This window comes from Sphaeramia orbicularis, chromosome 15, assembly GCF_902148855.1.
Source record: "Sphaeramia orbicularis chromosome 15, fSphaOr1.1, whole genome shotgun sequence".
Lineage (NCBI taxonomy): Eukaryota > Metazoa > Chordata > Actinopteri > Kurtiformes > Apogonidae > Sphaeramia > Sphaeramia orbicularis.
In genome coordinates this window covers 26,271,556-26,297,061 of record NC_043971.1, presented here as the reverse complement: position 1 = coordinate 26,297,061, position 25,506 = coordinate 26,271,556, and positions in this window count along the sequence as shown.

Sequence of the window (25,506 nt, the reverse complement as noted above, 5' to 3'; positions counted from 1 at the left end):
TGCCCAAATCCACAGCAGTCAGGTGATTTGACAGAGCTGGGCCAACTACCTGACACCTACTGTCCTCTCAATGATGTCATGGTGTAAAGCAATTTATTTAACTTTGTGAACTGAGAAACAAAGGAGAATAAAATATTATTGTCTCTTAAATATTATGATGTAATTGGTGGGGGACACTTGTACGTTTGTGGGACAGAGATTATTGATTAGAATACACTCTAGGGGAGAGAAATGGGGAGTGAAATATGGAGATTCATACTATTAAGAGGAACATGTATTTACATTTTACAAGTAAAGCTGTCACACATGTTCCCACATTCACTGTATTTGATTTTACTCCTTTATCATATTTTAAAACATGTTGCTACACTGACTACTACTAATACTACTATTACTAATAATAATTTTATAATAATCCTTGGGTTTTCAATGTGAAGTTTTCTTTAATACCCTGCTCGTGATCTAATGTGTGAAACTACATGCACACGTGCTGTATTTTTCCCCATTATTTACTCACAAAAAGGATAAAAATGTAAAACTGCAGCTGCTGAGGTTTTTTAAGACTATACACGGTGACTCTAAAGGCTAAATACTTTTACACACTTACCCTTACCCGCACAGCAAATAGCATTCCATGTCTTTTAAAAATTCCCTGTTCACCCTGTTCAGACAGCAGCAAAGGATGATGGGATTGTTCTCTAGTTGCTGTTGCAGTCCTGAGCAGTGATGGAGTGTGTTATGTTTTAAAAGCTAATTAGCGTCACGAGCAGTATCAGGAGCCATCAATCTCAGGCTCAGTAAATAACCAAAATGGACCAAATAACCAAGTTTGGCTGATGATGGTGGATGTAGCCTTTGCTGCTAATGGTGGTCATTAACCTCTCAATGGCTAAATAATAGCATCTTAATTAATTTGTTTCAAAGGGAAAGTTTGTAGTGGAATTTAATTATATTAATGGGAGGGAGGCCACAAGGTGCACAGCAAGAGGATTGGCAAATGTATACATGGACATAAAGTCAGATGTGATTACACTGTCCACAGTGTACGAGGCTACATCTGCCCGTCTCTGCTCATTCATGAGTGTTGTATGAAGTCTGCTCTTCAACTCTGAGCTCCGATACATGTCCACATCCATTAACACTTTAAATAAGAAATTTACTTACATTTAAAAATAGCTCTGACCATCATTTATTGGTCGACTCGGTCATAAACCACAGATGTACGACCGCTGATGATGGTTAATGCGGAGACATCACTTCACCTTAAGGCATTTACAAGCCAGAAAGGGGAACCACTGTGTGTTCTTTTATTAGATGCAGATGTAAAATGTTGCTCACTATGGCAGGATGTGATCATGCTGAGTAAAGAGGGAGGCAGAATCCTCATTGTACATCCAGTCATTCATCATCAAGGTTGCATTAAAACCAGACAGATGATGTTTTACCTGCAAACAGGTCATGTTTACTGCAGAATATAGCTCAAGACACTTGTGAATCTGCAGCAAGACACATATTCCTTTATCTTAGCTTAGCCATAATGCAAAATTTCCATTTTTTCATCATGTTTTGGTGATGCTCATACCCACAGCAGATTAAAGCCTGTCTTAGAGAAGTACATTTTGTCCACCACCCACTGTGATTTACTATTCCTGTCACTCTGCCTCAGTCCTACCGACCTGATAAAGATGTCCTAATTCAGCCTCACTCCACAAACTGAACTGCACACATCCTGATTAACGCTCTTTATCTACTGCTCTTATGTTCTTCGTTTTATTCTTCCTCATATCCTCTTCAAATTCTTCCTCCCGTCCCTTCAATTCTCCATCTTCTGCTTGCAGCACCTCTTCTTTTCCTTCTTCTTCTTCTGTTATCCTACTTTTTTGTCTCCTCTTCCTCCTCCTCCTCCTCCTCCTCCTCCTCCTCTCTCCGGATATAAGTACAGCCAGATCTATTACCAGGCCCTGAGGATATACTGAGACAAAATGAGAGACTTTGATTTTCTAATACCATTAGACTATACGAATGTGCGTGTATGCGTGTGTGTGCTTGTCACTGTGTGTGTTTGGGTGGGGGAGTGTGGAGATCCGATGGAGGACTCAATAAGAGAAGAAGAGCTGAGATTTATTAGTGGAACACAAGTCCAAAATCAATCAGGTGATTGAATCAGGATATTATTGGTCGTAAATTAGAGAGTTGTTTATGTCAGAAAGGGGAAGTAGGAGAGGAAAGGAAGAGGCTGAGTGCAGAAAAAGGAAGAGCAAGGTAAGCTAGTTGGTGAGCTTATCTGATTCTGTATGTCATGACCAATACATGCCCCTGGTATAGACTCACTCAAATGACTTTTTCAGTGACACAGACCATCTTTTATGTTGTAAGTAGTGCAGTATGCACTTTCTTATCCTGGGTCATTTCATTTTGGATGGTAAACCCCCCCTTTGTGAGAGGAAACATTAAATGCCATAATAAAATCAGGAACAAGCACAAGAAACAAACCAGATGTTAACATAAATGATAAACTGATGCAAATGATTAAAAAAATAAACTTCTACTACTTATAGAACAAAGTCTAAACTTTAATAAAACTTATAAAATTACATAGACAAAAAACTAAAGAATATGCATCACACAGTTTTCTAAATAACAAATATGTATATGAAATGCAATAATATGGACAGAACACCCAAACTAATTCTATTCTGTTTAGAATAATACTGAGTAAACAAAGATTATATTGAGAATGATCATGACAACACAATTAGCTTCCACTTGCCTTCGTGTCTGAGTTAGTCAATACAGGCATTATTCCCACAACAGAGAGAAATGCCCGTGGTTCACAGTTCACAGCTGAAACAACATCTAATAAAAAAAGAAGAGCGGCGATATAAAGATAAGGCCTCATAAATGTAGACAGGCCAAGGAGGCTGATAAAGAGAGAGAGGAGAGAGAGAAATGATGGCACTAGAGGCATAGGGTTTTACAGACTGACAGACGTCTGAGCAGACAGTCAGATTAAAGGGCAAAAAGATGCCAAAGAAAGGCACAGGCCTCAAAATTACACAAGTCTTGTGTCCAGATTGAGTCTGGATTCAATATAAGGGGGTTATATTTTCACCTATAAACACATGGACGTATGGTACTGTTTACCACATAAAGTCACAATTACTTTAGTTATGCTCATCACTTCCTCATGCAGCCTACAAGCTTTAAAACACAAAAAGATGTTCAATTAATGCATTTACCTTTACCCGAGTGGCACTTGTTTGTGCAAATGTGCCTGCCATCACTTTTACACTCTTGCAAAGAATACTGAATACTCATATAATCCAACCACACATTAACAAGAATATGCGTTATTTTCCATCTACCTCCATAAAATGGCAATAGATAGAAAATGTAGGAGAGATAGTAGAGGTGTAAGGTGCAGTAAAAAGTCCAGTCAGTCTGGAATCGAACCAGAGACTCATTTCTCAGGAGAATCCAGCTATACACTGTGTGCTCTTAATACCTGGCCACCAGGGACAGAGTCTGCAAATGTTAGCAAACGTCTGACTCGCAGCAACACAGACTCCGACACATAGCCTAGACTGTGTATAATATAATATAATAATTTAAATGATGATGTCACCTATTGGATGCATTTGGAAGCCAGTATTTTGCAATTTGGCCATTGCCACGCTGACTTTTTTAAGCTGAAGTGACCATATTTTGACAAAAGGGGTGGAACTAAAGGAGCCTGAGGTGCCATGTAAATATACACTTTGCAATCTTGACTGTGTTTAGGAAATGGGCACAGCTGTTTGGAACCCAGAAATTTGTGTTTTGACTGTCATCATGTTTGCTCTATGAGCCAAAGGTGACCGTATTTCAAGAGCTGCAGAAACACAAGGTGTTATGGGAGAGCTTACCCTAAACCCTGGCTTACTGACTTAGAAAAACTGTCAACTTTATCAATTTACAACCAAAACAACAGTTGAACTCACTGTCAGGAAAAAAATATGGTTTTATTCAATGAACAGAACTTTTGAAAGTCAGGCGACTGAGCTGTCAATCACACCTATCAATCAAAGTTGACAAAGGAGACATTAGATGTTATTAATGGAAAACTAATTTAAAGATGGACCACTGGAAGACTTAAGGGGTCCAAATGAGGAAAAACAATACTGACTATGGAGCCAGGGCTTTTTCGAACCAGCACCTCTTGGTTATGGGCAGCTGTGGCTCAGGTGGTAGAGCAGGTTGTCCAATAACCGAAGGGTTGGAGGTTCAAATCCTGCTCTGTCCTAGTCAGTCCATTGTGTCCTTGGGCAAGACACTTCACCCTCCCTGCCTCCAGTGCTACCCACACTGGTGTATGAATGTTTGGTGGTGGTCGGAGGGGCTGTAGGTGCAAATTGGCAGCCACACTTCTGTCAGCCTGTCCCATTTGTAGCAACAGCTGCAAATGTAGTTTACCACACACCAGAGTGTGAATGTGAGAGCGAATGAATAATGGGTCAATAATGTAAAGCGCTTTGGGTGTCTAGAAAAGCGCTACATAAAAATCCAATCCATTATGAGTACTATTACACTTTAAGACAAAACATTCATAAACAAGTAGGCAGATGATATCGGGGCCATACTGTAGACCAGGGGTGTCCAAACCTGGTCCTCAAGACCTACTATCCTGCATATTTTAGATGTTTCCCTCTTCCAGCACATCTGATTGGTTGTTATCAGGCTTCTGCAGAGCTTGATGATAGGCTTATCATTTAAATAAGGTGTGTTGGAAGAGGGATACATCTAAAACATGCAGGGTAGTGGCTCTCGAGGACCAGAACTGGACACCCCTGCTGTAGACTATGCCGCCCATGAAATTCACAAACAGATGATTTTCTAGAAGTCATCTGTAAAAACCACAACCTTTAGCATTATTTATCCTGTGTTAACTTGCTCAAGTATACATACCTTCAGATATATTTCTTTGGCGTTCAATTATTCACACCAAAATGACACATAGTGTTTGTGAAGCTTCTTTGGTCGAGGCCTGGCTCTCATTTAGCAATGCCTGGATCTCTCAGGAGTTGAACGTCATCTTTCTCTCCACCAGTACAGCAGGAAACAGATTATTATTACAGCAACAATTTTCCAAGTGCTTTTGAACTCTTCTCTGCTTCCCTCCATTACCCCCTGTCTGCCCCCCTCACTGTCTTACCATCTCCCTCCCTCCAACTCAAGTACTTTTTGTCTTTCCCTTTTCTTCCTGTTTACTTATTCCTTACTCTCCTTTTCCTCCCTCTTTCCCTCTTTGCGTTTGCAATGATGTCAGTATTTCTTCATCTTTTAAAACCACTAGCTCCACTCACCCTTTTCTTCTAAAAGTTTTACACATGCCTAGTCGTTTGATGACCAGATGTTTCAGTTAAAAATATCATGTCAGACAGTCAAAAATGAGCCAGTCAGCTATTTTCACTACAAAAATCCATGTGTTTTTGTCAGTTAACTTTGTATGACCAACTTTGATATATTTTAAAGTAAAACTGATATTTGAGAAGCAAGCTCATTTGCTTTCTTAAAAGGGTTATATGCAGTATTGATATTCCAAACTCTCCACCACAGGCAAGTCATGTACCAGAACACACTTATTACAACCAAAACCACTAACGAATCAACGCCTGTATCCACAGACTGTATCACTCACTGAATAAAAGATGAAGTTCATTATTTACACACATCTCTGTTATGGCATCATTCAGTTATCCCTTAAACTCATATTGGGTTAGTTTGACAGCCAGTGACATTAACTGTGTCTTTTCACGCGATGCGTCAGCTGATAGTTTACATTATAACTCTGTTAGCCTATTTCTGTTTTTAGATAGAAAACAGCCACAGTAAAACTATAAATCTTCTCCATAGATTTTCTGTACAGTTTGTGTTGTCAATAGCTGAATTAAAGACCTGTTTGGAATCAGCCAAACAAGGTCAGAACTGTCACTAGTTGCTTTTCCATTGGACATTTGTGCTAAATTTTACCGGTATTCACTAAATGTCGAAAAAACAGAAGTGCGTGATGTTGGTTTTTCCATTAAATCACAAATGCAATGATTTGTTATTTATTATAGTGAGATGACATGAGAAGTCATTCCATAAACATGGCGACGAACGTAAATATTGTGTTGATTTACAGATATATTCATTATTATTATATATTACCCCTCTATCCCATACTAAATTTAAAACAATGTGCGCACACTTGAAAATCCTCAGCCCAACTTATCAGGCGCACAACTGCCACCCAGTGTCCTGACTTCTCATTGCATGCCAAAGGTTTTCGACAGATGGACGGACGACCAGCTAATGGTAATACCCTGTGGCCAATGTGGCCAAGGGTAAAAATGATGCAGTTTCCTAGTGTGTCCACACTTTCTTTTAAAACTCTTCTTCTACGCTTGTTGTAACGTCTGTCAACATATGTTTTTTTTTAATTCATGTGACTCTTGTCTTTCCATTGCAGTTTTGCGTGATACACCAATTGCAATACGACTGAAAAACCATCTCTTGCCAGCACAAAAACTTTTCATCGAAAAATGAGAGTTTTGAAGAAATTGTTTTTCTATTAGGTAAATTTTTATGTGCAAGTTATATCCGCAAAATTTGAGGGTCAATGGAAAAGCGACAACTGTTTAATCCGAACCATGGATCAACAACAACAAACTTAGCAATGATAATAACTTACAGTAATGTTAGACCTTTTTAAAGTTCATAATCAAAGTGTAGAAGAAATGCTTCAATGGTAAACACCAAACTCCAGTCTTTTCATTGACAGATGTGTCCAGTGGGGAAAATAACAACAGTACTTCTAGTTTTTATCACTATGTCACTTTCTTAGACTCTAAAAGTTGTTTCTTTGTGGTTCTCTCCCCATCTGATCACTTTCTGATTTTTTGATCAAAGCCCCATGACGAGTTTTGCTGACTATGGTACAGACAGAATGACTCACTATCACCTCTAGTGGTCACACAAATCCGTTAGATCATTTGTGTGAAAATGCTCAGTTTATATCTCTGCATTCAATACACTGGCATGTTTGGCACAATTTCAAAACTCTCCATTCTAAACACTCCTGAAAATTTTCTGTCATTTTTTAAAAAATATTTAAAAGTAGAAGACTTACATACAGTCCCTTTGAGAGTTTGATTCAGAAATGTTGTACTTGAAATGCTTGAATGGACAAGATAGAAGAGATTTCTTGAAGGCTTGTCAGCTGTACAGGCTGATCAAGTGTCTAGATAGGATCTCATGCTGGAGTGACGTCAAAAGAACGTCTACCTGAGATCTGTTAAGACACTGAGGCTACATGAAGTATATCCAAACCAAAACATCACACACGTCACATCTGCTGAAGTCAGAGTAAAACAAGGAAATTCTTCATTTTCCTCTATGTCAATCCATCACAGCTGGCATCTTTTACATGGAAAAATAAGATGACCAATGTAAACGAGCACACATTTCAGCTCTGTTGGTCTTCCATGTATTCACTGGAGCTGATGCAGTTCTCCATTCAAATGCAACAGAAAGGTACGACTAGTCATTCTCCTCAATGAGAATTCAAAGTTTATACAGATCCTCGCTGCAGTGGAGAACTCTTTGGAGCTTAAGAGTCTTCTGATCAGTGGTGCTGAAGAATTCACTCACTGCTTCCATGGTTTTGGTTATCGAGTCAAGCAAGTTAATGAGGCAAGACAGATTAAGGCCGAGAAAATTTGTCCTTTAAGCCTTGATCCTCGATCAGATCTCCTCATTGATGTTTTAGCCTTTCCACCTTGCAGCCGGGTCCCCTTGCAGAAAATAAAAAAAAACAACTACCAAGAATGAATGTGTTTAAGGGCCCAGAAATCCTATCCCACTTGACCAGAGATTTCATGTCAGCTTTGAAAATGGCAAACTAGAGCCACTATGGTTTGAGGCTAATGTCATCTCCAAAGCCCTTGTTGATGTCTCCCCATAGCTGAACAAATTTCATGCCAAGTTGAACTGAAAAGTTGGCAGCCCTGATCTAAGTTTTTGTGCTTGGCATGTGTATTCATCCAGTGTAGTGTATGTGTAGTATATCTTTAATTTGTCCATTCTTAATGAGTACTATTTTCCACTCTCTCTGTGTTTCTCTTCTTTATCCTGTTTCACCTCTCTTACTTTCTGTCTTCCACGCTCCCATGATCTCTCCTTCCTCTTTCCTCTGTCCCTCCTTGACCCTCGCTTCATGTCTCCTTTCCTTGTCTGTCTCTGGTCTCACTTTCCCTCCCTCCGCTTTCACTTTTCCTCTCTTTCTTCCTCAGTTTCTCTCCCTCCCTTTCTGTTTCCTCCCTCCAAGGCTCTGTCTCCATCTGTACCCAGACTTTATCAGTCACAGTAGGGTTATTTGTCTATCAGTTACATGGGCATGCCTTTGCCAAGAGTAAGATAACAGAGGATGAAACTTTATGGTGGTCCTCTCCTCTCTGTCTTTATGTCTATCCACCTTTTTGTCTCCTCCCCTCCATTCTGCCCCTATTTCCTCTGTCTTTGTTTTTTCTCCTTTCTCTGTGTTTGCAAAGGACATGATGACATGCACTGTTGTGTTTCAATTTTTCTGTTTTATAGGGACCTGATTTTGTCCACTAAAGGGAGCTGAAACAGATTTACATTCTCATAACAACACTCGTCCACACACATATTCTGCTTTCTATTTCTCCTCTGTTCTCTCTTTGTGTTTATTAGTCCAGCAGAACAGGCATGGGTCTGGTTTAGCCTTGGCACAGAGCCTGGTATTGGACCAGGTCCTCTGGAACAGACACTACATGCACGCCAATGCATGTGTGCACACACAAGCACAAAATATGCACACACACAAGCCGGCATGTACATACAGTAAGAACAAAGCCATGCATATGAACAGACATTGAAAGAGTCCCTCTCACACACACACACACAAACACACACACACACACACACACACACACACACACACACACACAGGTCTCCCATCCATCCATCTTAGCTCCTTGATTAGATTAGGCATTATTAATGGAGGGCCTGTGAGCTGAGCAGACAGCGGGGTCACACCGAGTTTAATTCCATTCTCAGATAACTTCATTTGGCCTGATGCGATTGTTATTGCCCCGGTGCTAGATGTTTATAGGAAACAATAGCCCCCATAACACATCCAGACATCCTATTTAAAGAGGGTCAGTCAGGGGCATTGGATACAGCAGCTCTTCTTCCTGCAGCACAGAATCTGGTGTTGTGGCTGATTTAAGGGGTTGGCCATTTCCCATGCTGGGGAAACGAGGATTAACTGGTGTATTGAAATGTATTACTTTAGCCAAGCGAGCGTGTGGATCATCGGTGCACATAGATGGACAAGTGAAAGGAAGTAAGACGTGCTGGAATTTTGTGATAACCCTCTGTGCGGCTTTCAGCGTGTTGTAAATCTAGTTTTTATTGGTTCGTCACCGGGTGTTCTCGTACAAAAAATAACATTAACTGTAGATGGCACAAATTTATTATGTGTTGGATGCTGAAAAGGCAAATAAAAATGTCACAGAGAGAGTGACAAAGAGGAAAAGGGTAGAATGATGCACACAACATCAGAGAATCTAATTAAACTGAAGGAGTGAGGGTATTCATTTCTGACCAATGCATTTACCATATTTTGATTTGGAAGTACTCCATTGCTGTAAATAGAGGGGAGTACCATTGTACAGTATGTTCTGCATTTTAGAGATTGGAAGTCTTAATGTGCTAATGTCTCTTCGAGTATGTTTCCGAGAGCAGGCTGGCAGTGCAGACCCTGACAATTAAATGTTAAAAAAGATGACAAACCACATTCACTATTTTGAAATCAATCATCATCAACCGCACTATTTGCTGTGGATAAAAGCACTTCTATGTCCATAGAGCAGAGCATGGGAATAGAGCCCTCAAAAAACATCTACAGGCTAAACCAACTTGTCTCTGTTACTGCCCCAAATTGATTTCCACCAATGAATGCGCCAGAGAGCTGGACATCAAATGAGCTGCTCTCCTTATTTCAAAACACAGACCACATTAATGGGAGCTGGGTTTCATGTTGAAACATTACTGCCTGCAGAGCACCATTCCTTTGGTTTTCATTAAGAAATTTTTACGCCATGTCACGTTAATGTTGCAGCCACTGACATTTCAGTCATCACCTCATCAGAGCTGAGGTAATGCCTTTTGGTATGGAAGCGGGGGTGCAGAGAAAGAGTGAAAACAATGAAAAAGGATTGGAAACAGCCCAAGAGCTGTTAGGAGAAGCTTATCGTGTATCATATTGCTGCTCTGTAGTCCTGTTAGTGTTAGCGTGCTGCTGATGGACCGTTCTGTGCGGGTGGGTTGGTCAGTACTAAGCCAGAATGGAGGACCCTGCAGATCCAGTTTCCTTGTGATGGATGAGTCTGGTTGGAAACTGTCGGTGGAGCTATGACCCTGTTGATTGCATGCATGTTTCATGGGGTGATGCTGTGGATTGAGGTAGCACCCCCCCTCCAGCCCAAACCTCACAGTGTCCTTTATTTGCTGCCTTTTTCTCCTGAACTTTTACATTATTTTTATTGGCAATTTTTTTAAAAAATTGTAGAAATTCAGTAACATGCTTTAGAAAGTTTTAAACAAGTCTGCTCAGTGGGGTTTGACCAAAACCAATAGTACCTATACCATTTAAAGCAGAATTTACCATATTCTTCTGTGCCCCAGACCATTTCAATTAAAAAATGATCAAAACCCCCAGTGTGTTACAAGTCTGATAATACTGTGATGCTACATGAACACAACAGCAAAGGATCAAAACTGAGTGCCAATGTAAATTCAGCTCCACCATCTGCAACATGGTACTACAAGCTGGTAGTGTTAAGGTACTCAATAACCAAACCCACTTTTCCCTTTAGAGGATCAAAGTAATAAGCCTTGCAGATAGGCTATAAAACATTTCATATAATGTGCACAGGTGCAAAAAATAAGCAGCTTTAGCATCTCATGCATGTACCTGATGAAAATGAAGTGATTCTGGCTCTGAGATCCATGTGGTGGTGCAGGAAAAATGGAAAAGGAGCTCCAGTTTCTCATCACACCTGGTGCTAGCTAGCAGCAGTGCCCAAACCTCCAAGCTCTACGGGACACCAGACTCACCATAGACTGTACAAGCTGTTTAAAAACCCTAGGTGGCCATAATGAGAACACTGTGCAATGCATCACACTGTCGGCGCTATTGGAAGTAAAGGCACGCTGTGCTTGCAGCAGACGGAAAGAAAGTTAATCACTGACTTAAGGGCTATTCACAAAAGTTTGCGCTCTCTTCAAAAAAGGGAGAGTAACTTCACTAAAGGAAAACAATAAAAACCTGCATCTACCAGGGTTTTATTGAAAAAAATCAGCTATTCTAATCAAATGATTTCATCACCTTTCTCAACAAAGTTAATTAAACCCCACGGCCCTAAATAAGTACCAATATTTAGTATGACTAGTACCGGTTTAACCAGTTTGATACTTTTACATGCAGCCTGCCATAATTGATGGTTGTATTCCAATCAGCGGCCGTAAAGCTGTCATCGTTAGTATGGGCTGCCAGAGGTCGCTTCCTCACTTCTGCCTCTGCACTGCCTGTGGTTTGTGTGCAAAACAAACAGCTGATAACAACTACAGATAAAGTAGCGGCGTTTTTAACTGAGAGGGAAGTCGATAATGACACTCAGGGTTTCCTGGATGATAGGTTACAGTGTGTACACTGTTGGGAATGGAGATGATCTCAACGTGGCACAGATTAGAAGTCAGCCACAGCAGGAGATAAAAAGGACACTGTGTGTAAGACAAATAAAGGCTAAGTATTATAAATAAGTCTGTTAATGACTGTCTAAATTATTTGGCATGGAGTTTGTGTTTACATATGTTTTACTGTGTAAAATAATATTCTTTTAATATAAGGTTTATTCTCATGTATAGCCATCCAGTGACTGAAGATGGCTATGCAAGTGCTCTGTATATGACTGTGAACTTATGTGTATATATTTGATAGAGTGAGCTCTAATGTTTCTGTATGCACTGGACTGAGAAGGAGGTTCAGCCTAAGTGGCAGGCAGAGTACATAATGGAGTAGCCATGCTGAAGTGAATTATTCATATCTGGATGGGAGCTCAGATGAGGATATCCAAGATTTTCATATATTAATTTATTGCATGGTGGATGAAGGCTAAAATATGCTAGAGTGCTTTATTAGCTGCAAATCTGTGCCACTAAAAGGCTTTTGTTTTCAGGAGGTTATAGGTGAATTTGGCAGAATATGGGTCTTTTTCTTCTTTGTTTTCCTGCCTTAAAGCCAGAGTCATTTTATTTTGATCAAATGTGAATGCCTGTAGATTTTCACAGTATCTTTACTATCATTTTCTCTAAATTTCTCTATTTTTTAATTTCTCTTAATGTGTCCACACTAACATTTGTCTGTAGCACTTATTTACAATACACAACATTTATGTATCAGCAATAGCTTATTTCATTATTATGAAGAACTAATTATGCAATATAATAATAGGTATGTTTTGTCATGCATTTTTGAAAGTCGAGACTTCTATATGGATTAGTTCTTTGAAAAGTGTTTGCTTTAGGCTGCAGAGAATAATGAAGGTATAATGAATACTGGGTATTGTTGCAAGCAACATCAGTTTGACTGACTTCAAATGTATTTCTTTTTTCTAGCGTCCTTGAGCAGGATAGACAAGATTCAAACAAGACCTTTTATGTTACCTGTGTCTTTCAAAGTTTGCAGCAGCCTTTTTCTCATTTACATAGATGTTTATGTTGATCATATAATAGTGTAGTTATACATCTTATTGAACTAGGCTCAGGCTTTTCAAATGGACTCATCTAGATTTAAGTAGATATTCTGAAAAAGCTTTGCTTGCATAAAACTTAAGTTAATCCACCTACCCAGCGCGCACTAAAGATTAATTTTTGATTTGTTTGATTCTCGGTGTCCATCAATGCCCTTGGGAAAACCACTGAACACTTAACTTTCTCACCACAGCTCTGACCTCTCTAGTTTAATGTGTTCATGTCTACCAGATTGGTATAACAAACAAATTCCTAATTACACTGTGTGGAATAAAGTGATTGAGTGCTCTAAGAAAATCTCCTCTTCGTTCACTTTAAGACTCTTTATAGAGACATGTTATGTGCAAATCCATTGCTTCGGAATGGAGGAAAACAGCATTAGCCCAGAATGAGGAGGCATGAATATTGCATCAGAGCTTTGTTATGCTCAGGCTCTCGTCTCTCCTAATGGTGCACTTTACCAAGTAGCTATATCCATTAAATGAGTGTGCTTAATGTGAGTGTATGTGTATGAGTGTGTGCATGAGAGTGTGTTCAAGTGTGAGTGTGTAAGGGGTGGAGAGGGGTTGTGGGCACAGAGCCTTTATTTATGTGGATATCTAAGTATGCATGTGTTCACATGTGCCCATGTGCACATATTGCTTCTGGATGTGCACTGAGTTTATAGACACATTTGTGCATTTTACGTGTGTAAAATTGATCTAGATATGAACTGTCCAAAACAGGTTATACAGAAACAAGTTATTACAGCTTAAATTAATTTAAAAAAAAAACTTTCCAGCCTCTATTGTTTTCACTGTAACCATGAAAAACTGAGGTGGAAATGTCTCATTTTATGTCACCTATGTGGAACGTCACACAGTGAGCTTAGCATCGACTAAACCTGTGAACAATCAACAAGATAATTCCCAGCGCTTATCTTCTGAGATAACAGCGATGGCTGTTTGTTTAACTTCTACAGTGACCTCTGCGATGTTGCTTCTCTCTTTTTTTTTCTTACCTCTTCCCCTGTGATCAAGGTTGGGAAACTCAATACTCCCAGTGTGCTCTGTTTTCACCTGGTCGTCACGGTAACCCCAAAACACGGGGCGGTCGTGAATGAAATTCCTGTGTGTCATCAATCACGGACTGACAAAGGAGAGATTGTTGTAGTCTTTGAGTGACGTGGGGGGAATGTGCTGGCTGAGGTTGAGGCTGGGGGCCTTGTGCAGTCTGGACTGGCAGGCCCTGAACTGAGACCTGGATGTTTACACTGCTCTCCTGACACTGGCAGCGATTCAGGTTCAGTTTGGAGAGACACTCACAGAGAAAGAGAGAGAGAGCGAGAGAGAGAGAGTCCCTTTGCTGTTGGATAAAACACCAAAAGCCTATGACAAGGAAGAGATGGAATCAATGAGTCAAGGAATTGTTTAGAAAGTATAAACAAACTGAATGACACTGTACTAGAGTAAGTCTCTTTGCTTGTTTTTATGTTGGAGCTGCTTATCTTACTGTCTCCTCATTTTATTCCAAACAACTTTCCATCTGCAAATCTCTCTTTTCAGCAGGTTTATTAGAGTATCAACACTTAACCTGCTTGTGTTTACTTAATCATCCCTGCATCCCAAACCTGGTCATTTGCATGTACAAATGCTAACAAGGCTGTAAGGTAGGGCAGCCATGTGCCATAATCCCCTTTAGCATCCCCACTACATACAACTGAGAATCACTGCAGCCTGCTGATCCGTCCTGCAGCATTTGTGTGTGACATCGAAGGAAGGGGGTAGTAAATAAAACAAGCAAGGTCTTGGTGGAATTATTATAACTATTGAGGAGTACCATTGGTGTTGTTGACTCTTTACCTCTTGTTTGTTAGCAAGATAACTCAAAAAGTTATTGATGGATTTTCATGAAATTTTCATGAAACGTTGATACTGGCACAAGGAACAAATGATTAAATTTTGGTGGTGATCTGGGGGGGGGGGGGCAGATCTGTCTTGGTGGAGGTCTGTCCTCTCCAAGTGCTTTTCTTGTTTAACCTGAATTTGTATTCTGGTAAAGTTGGAAAGTAGTAATAGAAATCCTCTTCATTGTGTTATATGCCTACCATTACATCATATTAACCTGTGAAGCAATGCAAACATTTTACATCACAATTATAGCTGTGGGTAAGTCTGAACAGAAGTTATATATAGTCTGTAACAGAGTTTTACAAGACGTCACAACCCACAACTGCTATGATACCATAAAAGAATCTTACAGTACTAAACATTTGCTTGTGGTTTTGTTACTTCCTCATCTGTCACTCTGATAATTAGGTTTTGATGCACAGAAGTTGTCATACCTGTCACGCAAAATACACAAAAAGAAAAAAAAAAAAGACATCAACACAGCAACAGAGATGGCATAGCATCACTGCAAACATCAGTCTGTGTTCTTTGTTTTGGAATAACAGTGACCTTTCCTCTCTCTCAGTGGGTTGTTTTTCTAAAGTTCATGGTCAATTTAAAGGCTCTGAGCTCCATTTCCTCTATTTCCTTCATAATAGCAGGAACAAAGAATGGGGGTCAACACCTGCACTGTTTTGCTTCTGTACCTGCTTAGCTGAACTTTGACACAAATACTGCGCAAAGGTAGTGGTGTGAAATAAAGAGATAGTATTTTTTTCTGCAGAAATTTCCCTCGTCAGTGGTGTATCGAAGATCTCTCCTCTCCTCTCCTCTCCTCTCCTCTCCTCTCCTCTCCTCTCCTCTCCTCTCCTCTCCTCTCCTCTCCTCTCCTCTCCTCTCCTGATTTACAGAAGCCAATATGTTCAGGCTTCCTTGTTTTCTCCAGTGGGACGTCTAGCCCTGACAGTAAATCTCTCTCACCGATATTCCTCCATATGGCTGCATGAAAATTTCATTGTGGAGAGCCTCAGGCTAAAGGGCCTAGCTCGAGACAGAGAGAGAAGTTAGTGAAATACAGTGATTTGGGGTTGGTTGGCATTGTAGTGGTGTGGGGTTTGGTGTCATACGAGGGTTTTGCTGATGTATGCATGTATGCAAGTGCCTTCAGTATGTCTGTGCAGGTGCATTTACTGTATGCAGACACGAAATGTATGATTCAGTATGATACAATTTACCTTTAAGGAAATAAAACCTGCAAGATTGAAAATGACAGCATTTTAGAATTCTGTTTTGTATGTACGCCAATAGTGACGTGGTATAATTTTGATGTTTTACTGTCTTCTTATCAAGGTATCAAACTGAGTTCACCCCACAAAAGCAGCTGAAGCAGAGTTGATTGGGCACATTTTCAATTACTACATCACCTCCAGCTACTGTAGAAGGAAGCAGGTTTTTCAACACTTTGATCTGTTCATATGCACATAATGAGGTTTGGTCCTTAAATAAAAACTGTCATAGGTGAGATTAATTTTCTTTGACTGATTCATTCAGGTGTGATTACTTTGCAGTAGAACAGGCCCTGCTTTCAGGCCTGAAGGGATGCAGCCACACTAGAGGTCACTGTTGTAGTTCCAGACAAAACAGGGAGGGATGGGTAGAGAATGGGAATCATAAATTAACCTCATACTCCTCTGGTGTGGAGTCATTCTAGAAATATGTCCTGTCATGCAGTAGCCTATATGTGTCACACCTACTGCATGTCACCTATAATGTATAACTTTAATATGTTAACATATGAAGACAGCAGGTGGTACGACTGTCATTTGGGTTTTTTTCACAAGTGCAATGAATACAGAAACAGAAAAAAAAATCCAAGTTTTTTTTGTAGACATTACAATCAATCAAAATCAATAATAATTTACTGAAAAATAAAATAAAACTTGCCTCCTGCTCTTGAACTGGGCTGTTTTCTACCATAGAAGGGAGATGAGGGCTTTTAATATTTTAAATGAATATGGGGTAAATGTAATGCATTATGTGGCATTCATAAATATACAATATACTGCTGTAATATGTCCTTTTTCCCAATCAATGTGTTTGTATCTGCATCTGTGCACTAAAGGTCTTGCGTTTTATCTTAAATCGAAATTGTTAAATACATCTAAACTTATTTAAATGATGATGACGATTGGGGTTTCAGAAAAAAATCATACACATCACTAAACTGAAATAAATATACAGCATGAATCAATAACAGACTTAAAGAAAATTCATTATTCAGATATTACACAGCTCTGAGTTGCGACTGGTTGGCTGTGAACTACAGCACCTGTGATTAATCATTCATAGGCTCCATCTGTGTCCTGAACATTTCGGTTAACAGCAGACTCCAGGGCTCTATAATGTAGCTGGAAACAGAGACTGAGAATCTTTTCCTCCATAAATGAGGGACATAAAAGATGGACAAGCGAAAATAGCTTCATATATTGTATAAAAACCCCATGAGACTCCGTCATTTAGTGTTTGCAACTATTAAAGACACAGTGGATACAAACAAAACACCTGTGTTTAGTTGATTTGTGAAGATTTCTCCAGTTTCTGGTGGTCTAAGGTGTGGACGTTGGTGTGGATGGCTTGTATGAATCTCTAAACTAATTTAAGTCAGTGTCCTCTACAGTGGTTTCTATTCTTCTGCTCTGTATTAGTCAGATGATCAAAACAAGCTGGAGGATATTCTCTCTATCCAGTTAAGGTTTTATGAGGACAATCCCTCAGTATTAGACCACCAGCGCCTCCCTGCAATTTCTCATGACAGTGGTGGTCAGGGTTTGTCATGGTTTTACTTCAATATAGTTCATTGGATTTTGGTTTTATAGTGAGTATTTTGGAGTAAAAATCAAACATCCCTGGATGATTTGGAAAAATAAAGTGATAATTCAAACACTAGTGACTCCTATTGTTTCATGTTTTGGCAGACAACATGACAAAGTTTGTTTTTTTTCTTTTATTTTTTCATTAGCAGGGATTTCTTTGCCAACAAAATACTGATGAACAAACATTGAATATGAGGAAATATCAAAGCCCAAAACATCTAAAATCACTAAAGCTCCACAGCCACACACACGAAACGTACATATAGACATGTTTAACTGTACACATGGATAAACACATACATGCACACACATGCACGGAGCAGTCCTGTGCTTGATTGTCTTACCATCAGTCATTCTACCAAGTGGTAATTGAAAACACATCTCCCCCAGCCCCTGGCACCCATTATAAATAAGACACACTGGGGCTTTCTCCACACAACACAAAGCATAATAACAAATAGAGTCAGAACGACCAACAGAGAAAGAGAAGCATGCTGTAGTTTTTGGCACAACATGAAGAGAACACACTCCCAGTGACTGGTGGAGGGCCAAATCCATTTTTCCAAAAAGGGAAAAGAAGAAATATATGCTTCCCCGACAAACAGACGCAGCACTTGTCCCGGGCTGATTCATAAATCGTCATATTCTGAGCTCAAGTCTTTGGAAAGTCTATTAGTTCCGGATGTCTTCTTAACCTCCTCGGTCTCTCTGAATTTTTATACATAAAGAAGACAGAAAGTCAGATGGACACGGGCCGGCAAATCATAAAAGTTTTCTTACAAATACAAATATCAGACAACAAGTTCATCAAAGCATGTGTTTTATTTTATGTCATAAGAAGCCACAAATATTTTGTTGAGCAAAGCAAAAGTAAAATTATTATTATATTACTGCATGTAACCATTCACCAAATATTAGTTTTTTGGATGATTTTCTATCAAAATAAATGAATTGCAAAAGAAAAACATGTTGCTATTGGTGAAAATGATACTACACAAGAACACACAATAAATTATCTAAAGCATTCAGAGGCAGAAGTGCATGCCTACATTACTCATACACATGCACACACAAACTTAATACAGTCATTCATGCAACGGCACATACAGAGGACAACAGGTTCCTAATGTCTATCATATGTAAGGCCTATTAAAATGCATTGCATTTGTCATGACCCAGAGCTACAGAGTAAACGACAGGAGACTTAATTGGCAGCTGAGAACGATAACACCTGCAAACAGCCCGCATCTCATCCATGTGGTCAGACTGCATTCTCCACACACTGCCATTCAAAACAAAGGCTGATCAGTGAGGCAGAAGAAAAGTGAGAGGAGGTGGAAGGCGGAGGGTAGGGGGGGGTGCGGAAAAAAAAAAGGCAAGGCTGACAAGCAATGATTGATGTTCACCCATCACGCTAGGCCTGACACTCATCCCTCTCCCTTCCTCCATTTGCAACAAAGTCACCAGTGTGTGTGTGTGTGTGTGTGCTGCTGGGTGGATGTTTTCCAGTGTGTGTGTGTGTGTGTGTGTGTGTGTGTGAGTGTGTGTGTTCTTGACTAAAGCCCATTTGATCAATAAAGTGAGGCTCTCTGATTCACATGGCAATAGCCAGATTGCTGACTTGACAGAAGAAGAGGCATAGGAGAGCACATTTCACATGTAGATTAAAATCCCGACATGGTAACCTTTAGTGTGGGCTGTGCGTGGGTGTTTCGTGGCGGTATGTGCAGGGGGTGGGAGGTTAGCAGCATGTAAACAGGTCTTATATGTCAAGGTGGCATGTGTGACATGGGACACGAACGTTTGATACCATTGAGAGAGGAAACCAAAGTCAAAGGAAGTTGGTCACATGTAGTCACAGCGATGTAATTGGATGAGGAAGGAGTGGGGGTCTGCATATCTGCCTGACAACTGAAGCATGATCAAATAGAAAACAGTAAATTACATCAGATGTCACTGTGACAAAGCCACAGAAGCATGTATTTTAGTATCTGCCCTGGTATATTAGTCTGTGAATCTACTTACAACACATACAAACATACAGTAAAACATACATAAGCTCCAGTTCTTGGACTTACGTCTTCTTTCCGTCATCATTCATTCATCCCCACTTTGATCTGCCTTCATGTCCTTCTTGTCTTGCTAATGTCCTGCAAATGTCATTCTTTTCCAGCAAAGCACTTGCAACAATCTGGTTTGTTTAAGCAATAACATGCATCTCACACAGAAAAATGTTGCTCTCACATCACTCTGTTTCCAACCTCGTCTCACATGAATTACGTTCACATGCAACTACAGTGTAAAAGAAAATCAACTTGTTGGAAGCACAGGGCTACTCACATCACATATTGTTTCAACAGAATAATTCAATTTTGTTAATATACTGCAATTTCAAAGTTGTAAAAACATTGTCCCTGAACATAAATGTGCATTGTTCACTAACATGCTGATCACTTCATCCCCCTGTATTTTATGCTGGATTAACATGTCAGTCTGTTCTGTTAGTCCATCATTATTTTGTTTCTGGAGGATAACTGGAAAACCATTCAATATTTTATCTTCAAACATGCTAAAATGTATTGCTCATGTGTTGCAATGGTACTTTTTCCTATTTATAAACATGTAAATGACAAGGAGTGCATGGTGACATTTTGAACTGCCACAGCAGAACTGTAAAATCTTTTTGATCAAACACACACATCCAGTGTTGTATAAAGTACTAGAAAGTCACAGTTGAGTAGAAGTACAGGTACCCAACCAAAAAATTACTTTGGTAGAAGTTCAAGTCACCAACTGAAATGCTACTCAAATTAAAGTCTTTAAGTGTCTTGTATTTACTGTACTTAAAGCTGTGTATGACTTTAGTCACCAATTTTTCATCAAATCTGTGAAATCCGAGTCATAGCCTAACTATCAATCTGTTGGAATGAAACTATTAGTCTTTCCATGATTACACACCTGAACCATTTCCCTCATGTTGAACTTCGCTGTTGACTCCATCACAAGCAGTCCTTTGTGTACATACTAAACCGAAACCGAAACCAAACCGTCACTTGGGCCTTTTCAGAATTCCACTCAGCCACAGCAGCAAGAAGAAATGAAGCTGTTTCCGTGTTTGTTGCTGCTGTTTGTCAATGTTTTCTGTCATTCTGCATTGGTGAAGGCGTGCTACTCGACAGCTTCTTGTATCCAGACGTGCCTTGTGTGCCCTAAACCACGACATGCTAGCAGTAAGAAGATGATGTATCAGTTATGAGGCACAACATTATGAGTTAAAAACATGTATAACATTAAATAAATACGCAACTACGGTGGCTCGTCAAGCATAAAAAGGCATATGGTTCCTTGGTTTGTTTTGGCTCAAGGCCGGTTATTTTCACACCAGAAGTGAACCGGCCCAGAGTCCGTTTGGAAACAGACCAAGACCATGTCTTCTAGGTGGCCGAATCAGAGTTCACATTTTTGTATTCACGCCTAAAAAAGTCTGGACTTTCCGGGGAAACAAACTCTGGTCCGTTTTAAATGGACCAAACGAAGTAGGTCTGAATACACCCTTAAAATCACTGACAAGTATCACTTCTTGATTTTGGTGGACTGTTGATTTGCCATTCTCTGATGGCCTTTAACTTTTGACAGTTGAGCTTAGGCACTGAAAGCACTTCAGGTTTTGAGAAAGGCACCAGAACACAGAAAAAGTCCACAATGATGTGAGGGTGGTGAAGTCTTCAGAGTAGCTGTGTTGTTCATTTCTTTAATTAAAATGACTAGATGTACAATTTGGTTTTATATGAAACTAATTTCTGAGAAAAAAAAAAACATAACGCACTTTGGTGATGCTTATGCATGTGATGAAACAGATACATAGAGCAATAGAATCTGCTGTTGGCCTTTTCTGTGAAAACTGTACAAGAAATGATTCATTTAATCCTCTTAAGAGGCAGCAACATTAATAAACATAGAAGTGAAGCGTCATCATTTGTCTGCAGCGCTGTCATGTCCCTATCACCCCTTAATAATGATACCTGTAAAACATTCCCTATTTTATAATAATATTAAAGAAGACTGAATTCCTAGAATACTAAATTATTTCTTGAGGCATGAAGTGATATATTATAACTTAAGGGGAATGTGTTTTACCATATTTGTACTCTTTACTAGAAGTCAGGTTCATGCAGTAAATCAAGCATCACGTTTTATACTGCACATAAAAGGAAATAGTTCACACATTTTTTTTTTTTTGCAAAAGAACAATCAGTTCTTTTAACAACCACCAAAAGTCTGAGGCTAACTCATCCCAGACATTTAATACAACCTCCACTCAGGGGCACACTCATTTTACCTGCAGCGATGAACCCTCTGTTTTGGCACACTTATCTCCCACGTTTCCAACCTTTCCGACTGCAGCCTTGCCAACTTTCAACTCTGACAAAACAGTTTCAAAAACGGAGCGCTTGTTGAATTCCCACACTACCAGAAGTGCCCTGATTCTTTGTGAAGATTTTCAAAACTGATTGTTCAAACAAAAACATACAAGTCTGTGTGTCGCTCTCAGCAGAGAAAAAACAGGGCAAAGTCTTGATGGAAATGTTTCATTTCTTTTCCTCCCAGCAGATGCTAAACGAGCAGCGCGGATCTCTCGATTTGCATCTTTAGTTGCTTTGTTGATTTGATAACACATATTTGCATTTGGAAACAGCTCGTGTAATTTGACTGGGGACTCCCAATTTGCCTTTGAGGAGAAGTCTGTGCAGCAAACATTGCCTTTGCTTTTCATTGGCAGTCCTTGCTTTGCTCCCTACTTGGCATGTAGCATGTTTATGCATGTGTGATAGCAAAGGAGTGTATATTAGTGAACATAACAAAGAATTATCGTCTTGTAACTGTGTGAGGAAGTTGTTGATTGTCTGTCCATATGAGCCTCCTTACACTTCTTCTATCTATCGTTCTCTGTCAATGCCAGAAAATGGAATTACTGACACTAAGCAGATAACACAGAGCTCTGGACTTGGACCAACCTCACAGTGTAAGCCGGGACGTGTGTGTGTGTGTGTGTGTGTGTGTTCCTTTACCTCTAGAAAGCAAAGCCTTTTAGTAACTTAAGTAAGTAATGTAAGTGAGGGTCAAAACAGCACGCACAAAATTGGATGAAGATTTGATTATGCTATTGGTAATATTTGGCACTTCGTTGTAATCCAAGATTTTTATATAAAATAATACTGTAATCACAGTTTTCTATTATTTTCATGTATTGCATGTCTATGTCTGATTGAAAATTAAATATATGCAACATGTTATATATGACCATGTGGTTTTGCTGAAGGGTTAATTACAGTTTGTTTGCATTTATGGTTTTTTCAGTGTATTTGCCTGGTGTTTTGGTAATAATTCTTGAGTATATACAGAATTCTTCTTGCATCTATATGTAAAAAAGTAGGTTTGACTTTGGTTAGGTTTAGCAAAATACTGAAAAAGGATCATTATCATCCATTTTGTGCAGCAGAGTGGCTTTTTGCTCCACTATCACATATTGATTCAGTACAACACTGTTTTAATATGTCCACATTATGAAAGGCTCCATATTCTTGGTTTTATAATGGTTTTATAATGGTTTTCACTGTGAATGTTTTTCCAAGAAGGCATGCAAGGTTTCTGTCAGTGGGAAACCAGTGAATATTTTGGAGACTGTTACATGACAGTATCAAGTGCATGTATTTACCATAACAACAGGCTTTTTTTTTCTCTAAAGGAACTTCACTCAAGAGCCACAACAAACAAATCTAGGCTGTGCATACTATGTAATGTGGTGTTCTTCCTCATGCCACCAGGCTTAAATGAGAGCCAGATGATCTAACTGCACCAAGACAGACCATCATTAGCTACTCCATCAGCTTGCAAGCAGCAGCAGGACCCACCATAACCCCAGAAAGTCACAAACACCATTGTCTGTGTGTGTGTAGGTGAGTGGGTGGGAGTGTGTGCTTGTGTGGTGGGTGGCAAAAGCATTAGTTACGGCCTCACAGGAGATGGTCAGCTGGCAGGTGTGTGATCTGGGTGTGTATGGTTGTTTCACTCAATGCATTGCTAAGGAGCCCCCTTAACCCTCAACAGCTCTCTATAGTGTGCCTCTGCATTGCTGGTGTATGTGTGTGTTCAGCAGCTGGAGTTCCACTCAGCCGGCCTCTCTTTATGCAGTTCTCCTGCAAATAATGAACTGTGTTTCTGCACAGCGGGGGGCATTTTAACTGAAGACTACACAACTTTCAGGAACTACAACCACTTAATATTTTAGCACCGAGCTAACATACTGAGTGTGGTACAACAATAAGATCTAACCCCGCAATTACCTCAAAGTCCTTGAAGATGAGTCGACACAATGTCAAAGCCCTGATATAAAAATGATTTGCAGTCCTCAAACTTCTAGAATAATGGTCAATAACTAAGTGCATGTTACAAAGCTAATAGCTAACTTCCTTGCATCTGCTGCTGCTTTTTTTTTCCTCAGGGGAAGATTTGGCACCTCACTGTAAAGCCCAGCAACAAAATTACCTCAGCCTAAACCTGTCAACAGACCATTACGTCCCACGCTGACTATTACAGGCTGAGGAAAAAAAAGAGCCAAAGCCATTGTAGCGCAAAGGTGTTGGCAGACATAGGCTGGAGGAATGTGGCAACAGGGATATTTGTTGGCTGTGTGCAATAAAGTCTTGCTTCTCAAAACATGCTTAAGTCTGCAGGCCCTTATCAGCATGCTTAATAAAGCATGATGATGCTAGGATATCAAGATGGCATTGGTTTGATTTGGGAAGATCTGAAAAAACAAAACAAAAAAACAAAAGAACCACAAAAAAAAAAAAAAAAAACCTGCTGCATGAGATGTGGAATTTTAGAGAGTTGTGTTGATTGCAGAGCTTTCAGTGGGCAAATAAATCCTTCAAAAGAAGTGTTTTTTCTGTTACTCCTTCCATTCCAGAGCGATGATTTACATTAAAATAACAAGACTTTGGTAGACATCACCTCAGATCTTATCTTTTTCATGTCTGGGTGACTTTGGCCTTTACATGAGTTATTTTACTTGCTAAAGATATTTGAATGTTTACTTATTGTAAATTACTTTGATAAGAGCGTTAATCATATTCCTACAACTTAAATGTATGTTTTACTTCAGGTGGGCATTGAACTTTTTTTTTTTTTACATGATAAGAGTAATATATTAAACTTCCAGTGCTCAGGGTGATCATGTGATATAACAATAAGTACAGTTATTATTCTAGACATGACACTGGCATCATCTTATCACAGATTAATCTCCTACTAAATCAGGCGCAGGATAAAATAAAAAATAAAAAAAATAGACAGAAATGAATGAATTGAGTAACACTGCATAGAAAAACACCCAGCGGCATTGCCCTGTCATGTTCATCAGGGTTTTCCACGTATCACTGTACAGAGGGACTAGGGGAATTCAGCTTCTTTCCCCCTCCCCCTTCCCCCAGTGGGGAGGGCAGTCATACCTGGGGGCCCATGAATGGAGCCCTCAGGTAAAGCGCTGTTGAAACAAATCTAAAGCTGCCTAATGACACGCACCGTGAAACTCTTCACAGGTCATTTACGCTGCTGACAAGCTGCTGCCACAGCACTGTGCACCTCCTCCTCTGCATGTGTTTATGTGTGTGTGTCGGCTAGAGATGTGGGGAGGGACACATATACAAACACTGCAAAAGGAGGGTAGAGAGAGGGAAGAAGATATAAAAAGTAAAAAAAAAAAAAAAAAAAAAAAAAAAAATCTGATGTATGTGCTATACGTATTAGTCATACACTGGGAGGTAATCTGTGAGCTATGAAAACAGTGCTTAGCTTCTCTGCAGTTTGGCCTCACAGCATGGGAAAGCCATTAGAGATGCTATCTC